The sequence below is a fragment of the Nelumbo nucifera genome, chromosome 8, assembly GCF_055504915.1.
Source record: "Nelumbo nucifera cultivar China Antique chromosome 8, China Antique-T2T, whole genome shotgun sequence".
Lineage (NCBI taxonomy): Eukaryota > Viridiplantae > Streptophyta > Magnoliopsida > Proteales > Nelumbonaceae > Nelumbo > Nelumbo nucifera.
The window spans coordinates 39,024,287-39,034,705 of record NC_142656.1 but is presented as its reverse complement, the minus strand read 5'-3'; the positions used below and the strand labels follow the sequence as shown (position 1 = coordinate 39,034,705).

The 10,419-nt window shown below is 39.9% G+C and overlaps 1 non-coding gene across 1 annotated transcript; it reads right to left on the bottom strand.

Annotated features, from left to right (window-relative positions):
* Positions 1-9,990: 9,990 nt before the first annotated feature.
* Positions 9,991-10,098, bottom strand: LOC148789897 (small nucleolar RNA R71). Its single transcript, XR_016079917.1, has one exon. It is a non-coding gene; the product is annotated as a small nucleolar RNA R71 (small nucleolar RNA).
* Positions 10,099-10,419: the final 321 nt, after the last annotated feature.

Below are 10,419 nucleotides of genomic sequence, written 5' to 3'. Positions count from 1 at the left end.
AGCATGCAATGAACCAGGCCACATGTAGAGAAAAAGAAAGATTGAAAATCAGTAGTTGGTTTCTTTTGTGTTACTTGAGTTTTTGCCTTGCCCGAGGACGGGCAAAGTTTAAGTGCGGGGGGATTTGATGAGACAAAAAAAAAACCCTATTTTTATCCCCTAATATTCACTCTATTACATTTATTTAGCACTTAAATGGACTCATTACTCTTATATTTCGATCAGGGCAATAAAGAAGGCAATTGGAAGAAAATAGGGCAAATCGGGTGATTTTGCACAGTTTCGGCGACAGTTAGTAATATGGGCCTAACTCTCAATTCCAGACTCCGAATTGGACAATTCAAGAGGCATTAGAAAGATGAAATGAAGACCCACAACTTTTATGTTTTGGGTTTCGACAGATTCGGCCCGAATCGAGTAAGAAAACGAGCCCAAAGTCGGAGCAAGTTCGCAGCCAGGCCCATTTCACAACTTAAGCCCAACTCAAGTACCTTGAAGCAGCCCAAGTTTTAAAGCAGCCCAACTCGAATTCAAGAGTTAAGAGTCCGAATTTCGAATGTAATCTCCAAGGATAGAGTCTTATCAGATCTAAAGTCTTGAATGTAATCCTAGAGAGATAAGAAGATTGAGATTAGATCATTAGATAAGAGATATGATAGAATTAGTTCAAAAAAGATCAAGACTCCCTAAAGATAAGATGATCACCTAGAAGGAGTTGGAAAACAGCCCTCTCCTTTGGCTATATAAAGAGAGGGGGGCGAACCAGCTCTAGCATCATCACTCATTCCAAGATCCAAGAGATCATCAAGAGGCCAAGAAGCTCAAGAAAGCAGTTCGGCTATAGAGAAGAAAGGCATGGAGATTGTGCAGATCATGAGTAGCTAAGCTTCTTTTTCTGGTTCAAGGGGGGAGGTTCGATTGTGTCATTGTGAGGTTCTGTAGTTACTTTATTTTCTTGCTTTCTAATTCAAGTATTCATTGATTCTTGTGCATATTTTTATTGGACATTGATGTTAATTAGTTTGACAATATTCAACCTAATTCAAGTATTCAACCTAAAGGAATCGATGGAACAATATTCAGTAATTGCAGCTATCTCAATTATTGTTATTTTGGTTTAACTATTTTCACAAATCTTAATGCTATCATTGTTTAACATGGAAAGCTATCGTACCCAGTTGAGTGGTGATAAGTGTTGATCGAATGCTGGGTTTGGTCAACTGAATTAGGAAAACACAAGGTTTATTATGGCTATCCTAATAAATCTAAGGTTAAATGCTTGAATTGCAAGAATGCTGAAATGTACCTAGGATCGATGGCCCATCGATTCAACCCGAACCCTTGATTCAGAATTCGGTAAGACTGATTTTCTCTTGTTTGTTTAGTTTGTTATTCATTTAATTTTAGTTATTAAATTTTCCCACATAATTACTTTATCCATTCGGCTAAGAGATTACTGATTTGCTCCCTGTGGGATTCGACCTAGTATCACTTTTACTACAAATATTTTATTGTGGGACTAGTACTAATTTTGAGGGCTTCGACAACCCGTCAATACGCATTAGAGACTGTGACATACGTGCTGAATCGGGTTCCAACCAAATCGGTTCCGAATACTCCATACGAACTTTAGACCGGAAAGAAACCAAGTGTCTAACACTTGAAGATTTGGGGTTGTCCAAGGCACGTTAAAAGAATGAGTGCAGACAAATTGGAATCCAAGACCAGTTGTTGCCTATTTGTAGGCTACCCCAAGGGCTCTGTGGGTTACCTATTCTATGACCCAAGTGAGCAGAAAGTGTTCTATAGTCGAAATGCACAGTTCTTGGAAAATGATTATATCCTGAACAACCATCGTCAGGAAATAGTTCTTGATGAGGAGAACTCAGGAGTAGTGGGAGGTGTCCCACAGGTTCCAGGTATTGACCAGCCTAGAAGATCTACCCGGGTATCCAAGCCACCACTCCGTTTTGGCTATGACCAAGATAGTTACTTGGTGGAAGCTATGACTAGTGAGGAGGATCCCATGACTTATGCGGAAGCTATGCTTGACATAGATTCCCTGAAGTGGGTGGAGGCCATGAGAGCAGAGATGGACTCAATGGAGAGTAATGGTGTTTAGACTCTAGTAGATCTGCCCCCCGGGGTAAAAGCAATTGGTTGCAAATGGATATATAAGAGGAAGAACGGCCCAGATGGTAAGGTTGAGACCTACAAGGCTCGTCTGGTGGTGAAAGGGTATACTCAGAAAGAGGGCATCGATTATGAGGAAACCTTTTTGCCTGTGGCCATGCTTAAATCGATTAGGATCATGCTAGCTGTAGTAGCATACCATGACTACGAGATTTGGGAAATGGATGTCAAAACTGTATTCCTGAATGGAGATCTTACTGAAGATATCTAAATGCAGCAACAACAAGGTTTCATAGCAGCGGGTCAGGAACACATGGTATGTAAATTAAATAGATCCATATATGGACTTAAGCAAGCTTCTAGGAGTTGGAACATCCGGTTTGACTCTTGATGAACTTACAATTTATCTACAATTTTTGAGAACTTTAGCATGGATTTTTATGCCAGTTTTATTAATTTTTGCCTTAATTTAGCTTAATGCTAAGAATAAGTTTCAGGGGTAATTAATCCAAGAAAATGAAGGAAAAAGGCAAGTAAAAAAGGTTCAAACAGACCAAATTTAACCCAGCCCGGTTGTGGAAGCAAGAGAGAGCACTTCAGCACAAGAAGAGCAAGTGGATTCCTTGAGAAAACCCAAGAAAAGAAAGCCTAACTAAGAGTAGAGTTAGGCGCAGCAAAGAAGGCCCATTCTCAGCCCAAAAGAGTAGCTCAAAGTATAGCTATCATGTGCTAAGAGAGAGCCTAAGTGCAGCCCAAATAGCAGCCCTTAGGAGACTTTCAAGAGAACTCTAGAAAGGTCAAGAAAGGGGGGGTGTAATACACCCCATTCTAGAGGCTTCAAGAAGGGACAAGAGCCCCCTTGAAAAACTATATAAGGAGGCCTCTAGGAGGGGGGGAGTGTTCAATTGCTTGAGAGGAAGACTCTCCCACTCTTAGAGGTTCAGCCACTTTGAGAGAAGAGAAGAGAAGAAGGCTAGGCGCAAGGAAGAAGAAGAAGAAGGGCTGAAGGAAGTTCAAGTCAAGCAAGCAAGAAGAGAAGGTGAGTTCGAAATTGGGGGTTTGTGATTTAGAGATCTTTTGTAATAAATCAATTGTAGTTTCATTCTCTTTTGATTTGAATTCAGTTTCTTTGTTATATTTTCTTTCTTCTTTCTCCTTCTTCCATTCTTCCTTGATGTATTTCAGCTTGTAAAATTTCAATTCAGCAATCTAATTCTTTTTGATTCATTCAAATGGTCATGAATTGTACTTGAAGTTTCTTGAATAAGGGTGTTATTGTAGATTAATTTGGCCAACTAACCTTCAAAACTCAGATCTGAATTCTTAGATCTGAGATTGCAAGATCTGAATTGCTTGAAAGAGAATTCAGATTTGCAAATTTCAGATTGGCCGAATGGATCTAAATCTTGGAATTCCTAAAGTGCTTGAGAGAGACTCTAGGAATTTAGATCTACTATTCAAGAACTGAATTGGATGCAAGATTAGAGATAACTTGCACAATTCAGTTGGTGATCAATTCAGTTTTGAATTGATACCTTAGATGTGTTTGAAGAAATGCATGCATGAGGATTAGATCCTTGATAGAGATATGGGGATCATCACTCATGCATAGATTGAACATGCACTTGAAAGAGGCTGTTCATGAACTTGGGGTCTAACCAAACCAAGGCTCAATCATGATTTATTCGAATGATCCAAATTGATAGATTGTTGAATTCTGAGATTGACATTTACTGTTTACTTTTCTAACCTGATTTGAAGGCAATTGGGCCAATGATTTAGATAGGTTTTAGTTTAGGATTTTTTGCTTTCATTAAAGTTTTGATTTATTTGTTAATCAGATAAGAAGTACTCAATTTAGTATTGATACTTGTTTCCTAAATCCTCGTGGGAACGATACTTCACTCACTACTTTATTACTTGAATGGCTAGTGCACTTGCTAGTGTCACAATGAGCCACGTCAACTCTACTATCAAAAGTTTGACTTTGAGCAGAGTCTGGATGAGCACTATGTTTACAGGAAGTCCAGTGGGGATAAGGTTACATTTCTGGTTCTGTATGTAGACGACATTCTACTCATTAGGAATGACGTAGGAATGTTGACTACAGTGAAAGTATGGCTTTCACAGCAATTCTCCAGGAAAGACCTTGGAGAAGTCTCCTATGTACTGGGTCTTCAACTCTATAGAGAGAGATCGAAGCGGATAATAGGATTATCCCAATCTGCTTACATTGACAAAATTGTCAAGAGATATAGCATGAAGAACTCCAAGAAGGGAAATGTTCCTCTTAGGCACGGAGTCAATCTCTCTAAGAAGATGTCTCCCAAGACTTCTGAGGAGATTGAGGGCATGAAGGACATTCCCTATGCCTCAACCGTAGGGAGCATCGTGTATGCCATGCTGTGCACTCGTCCTGACATTGCTCAGGCAGTGAGTGTGGTAAGCAGATTTTAGGCCAACCTAGGGCAGGAGCATTGGACCGCTGTGAAAAATATACTTAAGTACCTTCGAAAGACAAAAGAGTTTTGTCTGGTATTCGATGGTAGCTCACTACAGATCCAAGGCATACTGATGCCGAATTCCAGTCCGATCCAAATCATAGAAAGTCTACATCTGGTTATGTTTTCACGATAGGATCGTGTGCTGTTTGCTGGAAAAGCAGCAAACAGGGGTCCACGACAGACTCCACAACTTGTTAGACAGTTTTGTATGCCCTTAGCTTCAATTAGAATGATGTACTTTATGAGTTTATTGTAAATGAATAAAAGTGCATATTTGATTCATGTTCCCTTGGTATGTTTCTGTGTAATACCCTTAAACTGGACACTTAATGAGACTCGTGTTAGTTTAGAAAGTTAACAGCTAGTGGGTCGGTCTGGGGAGACCTATCCTGATAAGGCTGACACAGTGGTGCCACCAAATCGGTTGGGATGGCCTATTTCAGCTGCCAGGGTGAGACCCTAGGCACATACAGTGTATAGGATTAATTAAATCATTGAACTGGACCAGATTTCCAGTATTGCCCTGGACCTTGGAGATTAATGGGCAAAACTGGAAAGTTACACCCGACCCCTAGACTCGATTATGATATTGGACTAGGTGTCGGATTAGGTTGTCTTTGATGTACCAATCAGTGAGATCCTTAGTGGGGGTCAAAACCTGGGTATGTTGGGACAGTCTGACAATTCATCTGAGTGGGTGATCATAGTGACAGGATTAGCCCCTTTGTCGGACAAAGGTAATGATCGGGGATGCACTCTTACTGATGGAAACCAGACTGCCGGCAGCCGATTTCAATCGTTGAGATTTGTTTTTGCAATGTATATTTTATATGAGATATAAAAGTATTTATATTATGGTTTCTAAAATGTTTGCAAGAAGGTTTTAACTCCCAGGGTCCGTAACAGTAGAGAGTGCAACACTGTTCCTTGCAGCCGATGGAGAGGTCCTCTCTTGTCGGGCAGTGTATGATCATTATGGGCTGAGAGGTTAAGTGTAAGACCATTGAGGATAATAGCTGATGGGCTAATCTTGCATCTGCCCACAGTCCCTGGGTGTTACAAGGTGGCTTGGCCCAGGGACCACTTAGGGTAAGTGTTGGGCCCATAGAGCCCATTTGATGGGTTTCGGGGGTGCATTGTCCATAAGTATTCGGCCAGGCCTTGTAACAAACGCTGGGCCGAACCCATGTGGCTGATGTGTAGATCAATGCTTGGGTCCCATGCCATACTAGGAAGCCCAACTGGGCAGTAGTTAGGAAGGTTAAGTGAGCACATAAGCTTAATGGGCCTAAAGCCAATTTCGAACTGGGCTATTTTATTAGTTAATGGGGCGAATTCTGAGATGGATTAGCATATAGGATAGGGTCTTGACCCTATCCACTCAGAGAGTCCAGATCTAAATGTGATTCAGATCTACAAACCTCCTAATGAGATTAAGAGAAAGCTAATCTAATCTACAGATAAGATAAGTGTTTATCCCTATCACCTAAAGAGAGGTCTTATCCAAATATGATTTGGATAAGCAGCTCTTAACTGGATTAGGAGCTGATTTTTTAGGTTAACAAAAGAAGGAGGGGGCGGCAGCCTTGAGAAGACACACATTTAGTTCCTCTTTAGTGCTGAAATCAAAGAAGGAAGAATTAAGCATCCCTGCAGAATTCTTTCTTGCCGCCTCCCTGTTTTTGCCGCCCCTGTTTGTCAGTTTGATCTCCAGTTGTGGGAGAGGTCAAGATTTGATCTTGACATCAGTTCTTTCAGAAAGGATTGATAGGAAGCTGTGCTCACGTGCCATCCTACTGATTCTTGCGAAGGTCAGAGTTCTTGGAGAAGAACACTACTGATTCTGCTCCATCCTGCACTGTGCCATCTTCACTGGGAGCAGTATTTGGATCCTTCCTTGGGCGTGAACACCTTCGTTAGGGGATATTATTTCTCCGTATCAGGTGTAATCCTCTCCTACTTCTTTTGGTTCAGATCTGGTTCAGTTTGTGGTTCAAGAATAATCCTTGAAAATATGATTTTCTAAATAGGGAATGCGATTCCCAATTGAAGGGAGAGAAATATTTTTGAAATTCGCCCCCTTATTCCGCAATCTTTGGGTGTCCATAGGATGGATCTCTCATCCCTTCACAACTGAAGCCGAATACATTACCGCAAGTGAAGCTGCTAAAGAAGCCATGAGGATGAAAAAGTTCATTAACGAATTGGGAGTTGTTCCACCCAGCACATCACCCATCCCGTTGTTGTGTGACAACAATGGAGCTATTGCTCAGACTAAGGAGCCACAAGCCCACTCGAAGTCAAAGCACATCGACAAGAAGTACCACGTTCGGCAGGAGATTATTGGTAGAGGGGACATCCTCATTCAGAAGGTAGCATCAGCGGAGAATGTAGCAGACCCATTGACTAAGCCACTCATACAGAAAGTGTTTGAGAAACACGTGAAAAGTCTAGGACTTCGACTTATACCAGATTGGACCTAGTGCAAGTGGGAGTTGTTAAACAGTGTATGCCCTTAGCTCCAATCAGATTGATGTACATTATGACATTTATTTTAAATGAATAAAGTACATATTTGATTCTTGTTATAGTGGTGTGTTTCTGTGTAATACCCTGAAACTAGACACATAATAAGACTCGTGTTAGTTTAGAATGTTCACAGCCAGTGGGTCGATTTGGGGAGATCTATCCTGATAAGGCTGACACTGATGTGCCACCAAATTTGGTTGGGGTGGCCTGTCTCAGCCGCCAAGGTGAGACCTGAGGTACATGCAGTGTAAGTTTAACTTGAAACTTGAACCGGACCAGAATTCCAGTGTTGCCCTGGACATTGGGCTGTATTTGATGTGCCAATCAGTGAGATCCATAGTGGGGGTCTAGGTATGTTGGGACAGTCCGAGAATTTATTTGAGTGGGTGATCATAGTGACAGGATCAGCCCCTTTGTCGGACAAAGGTAATGATCAGGGATGCACTCTCTTTGATGGAAATCAAGACTGTCGGCAGCCGATTACAATCATTGAAATTTGTTTTACAAAATATATTTTATATATGGATATATATATATATATATATTATGGTTTCAAATTGTTTGCAAAAGGTTTTAATTCCCAGGATCCATGTGAGTAGAGAGTGCAATGATGAGAGTAGAATTTATTATATTTTTATCCCCAATTATTCTGTCTTTTATACTAAATTAACATCTAATTGGACTCATATCTCTTGTATTTTGGTCCAGGGTATGAAAGAAGGCATCAAGAGCAAAGAAAGACAAATCGGATGATTTTTCACAGTTTCGACAACGTTCAGTAATTTGGGTCTAACTCGCGTCTCCGAACTCCGAATGGGTTGATACAAGATCCACTGGAAAGATAAGAGAAACAATCACAACTTTCATGTTTTGGGCTTTCACAGATTCGGCATGCATCGAAGTCAATTCCGGGCCCAAAGTCGGGGAAATTTCGTAGGAAAGCCCAATCCGCAGCTGAAGCCCAACTCGCAGAAAAGCCTGGCTGAAGCCCAATTCGCAGATTAGGTCTATTACGAATCCAAGAACAAGAAACTAAGAAGAATCCTCTAGATCTAAATTCTTGATGTAAGCTTAGAGTGAAAAAGGGATTGAGTTCAAGAGATAAAAAGATAGGATTAGAATTAGGATAGGACTTTCTATTTCTTGTAAACATCAATTTCAAGAGAAAGTAGGAGACCACCCCCTCCCCTTTAATCTATATAAAGGAGGGGGCGGACCAGCTTTAGGAATCACTTGATCACTGAATCATTCAATCATTCAACTTCTGATTTGAATCAAGGAGCAAGGAGCAATCAGTCAAGAAGGGTTCAAGAAAGGTTCAAGAATTCAAAGAAACTTCAAGAATAGGAGATCTTAGCACCATGGGCGAATTCAAGAGTTCATTCTTCCCCTTTCTTTGTTTTAATTCTTCCATTATGAACTGATTTGTTTTCTTGCTAGGGCTGTGGAAAGCCTAACCATGTTAATGAATATATTTTTATCTTCTTGATTTATCCAAGATTGTGATTTCCATATAGTTTATGAATTATTGTGCTTAATGCAATTAAGAGCTTGGCCACCTCTTAATTGATTTGGGTTATGTGAATGAATTGAGAGAGGAATTCACATAATTGACAGAATAATTCATAGTGTGAATTGAATGGTATATAGAGATTTATATACATGATTCATCTGAATTTAATGGTTTTCTTGGACTTAATGCACTTCCATCTTGAGAGCTCTACTCGAGAGATCGAAGGGTTACATGATGGGCATAGGTTTAGTATATCTCGAGAGAGAATATTAAATAGATTTATGAAAATCTCAGCTTATAGGAATAACAATTAGTCTTGGATAATTGGACCCATCAATATTCATTACATTGGTTAGGTGGACATAAAGTCCTAGCGATTCCATCATTTACATATTCGATTAGTGATCACCCTTGTTTTTATTTTCTTTATTCCAGTCTTATTTTCAGTAGTTCCTGTTTCCTCAAATCTAAATTTCGACTGTCCAAATAATTAGGGAAGACTGTGATTCTAATACTTATTTTATTAAATCCCCGTGGGAACGATATTATTGTACTACTTGATAACTAGTGCACTTGCTAGGGTGATATATTTATAGCTATCATGTTTTTGGCGCCGTTGACGGGGATTTAATCTTAAAATAATATTAGAATTTGTTAACCTTGATTAATTTGGTCTTTTTATTTCTGTTATTATTTTTATTATTATTATTCTTTCCTATTTCTTTTTGTTTCTGTTATTATTTTTATTTTTATTTGTTCGAATTCTTGTTAGTTCAGAATTACTAGTGCATGACACGCACTAGGCAGGAAGGATTAGCAGAATTCGATCCTGAGATTGAGAGGACCTTTCATTTGTTGCAAAGGGCCAACAAAGGAAAAGCAGGAGAAGAGGTTGTTACTTGCGAACCAGCCCTAGAAATAGAAGTAGAGATGGTAGAAGGAAATCACACCCTCTTGGACTATGCTTGTCCAAACATTGATGGGGCGACATCCAGCATTTGCAAGCCTACCATCCATGCCAATAATTTTGAAATAAAGCCTGCAATAATTCAAATGATCCAAACTAGTATTCAGTTTAGTGGGTTACCAAGTGATGACCCTAATGCACACATCGTTAACTTTCTTGAAAATATGTGATACATTTAAACACAATGGAGTTAGTGATGATGCAATTAGGTTAAGATTATTTTCTTGTTAATTGCGTGATAGAGCTAAAGATTGGCTCAACTCACTCCCTGCAGGAAGCATCACCACTTGGAATGATTTAACCCAGAAATTTTTGGCTAAATATTTCCCACCCTCCAAAACAGCAAAATCAATTAATGATATTACCACTTTTGCTCAATTTGAGAGGGAGTCCTTGTATGAAGCATGGGAACGATTCAAGGAAATGCTTAGGAAGTGTCCTCACCATGGGATACCAAATTGGCGACAGATTCAGACTTTTTACAATGGTATTAACCCCTCTAATCGATCTATTATTGATGCAGCCGCAGGTGGTACGATCATGAGGAAAACACCGGAAGAAGCTTATGACCTAATAGAGGAGATGGTGTCAAACAGCTACCAGTGGAGCAATGATCGAACCAATTAGAGGGGAGTACACCATATCGATTCCTTTGCAGCCATATCTGCGCAACTTGCTAGTCTGAATAAGAAGTTTGATGCTTTTAATATTGCAGCCATTAATACACCATCTAGCATCTCATGCGATTTATGTGGACAAATAGGACATGCCAA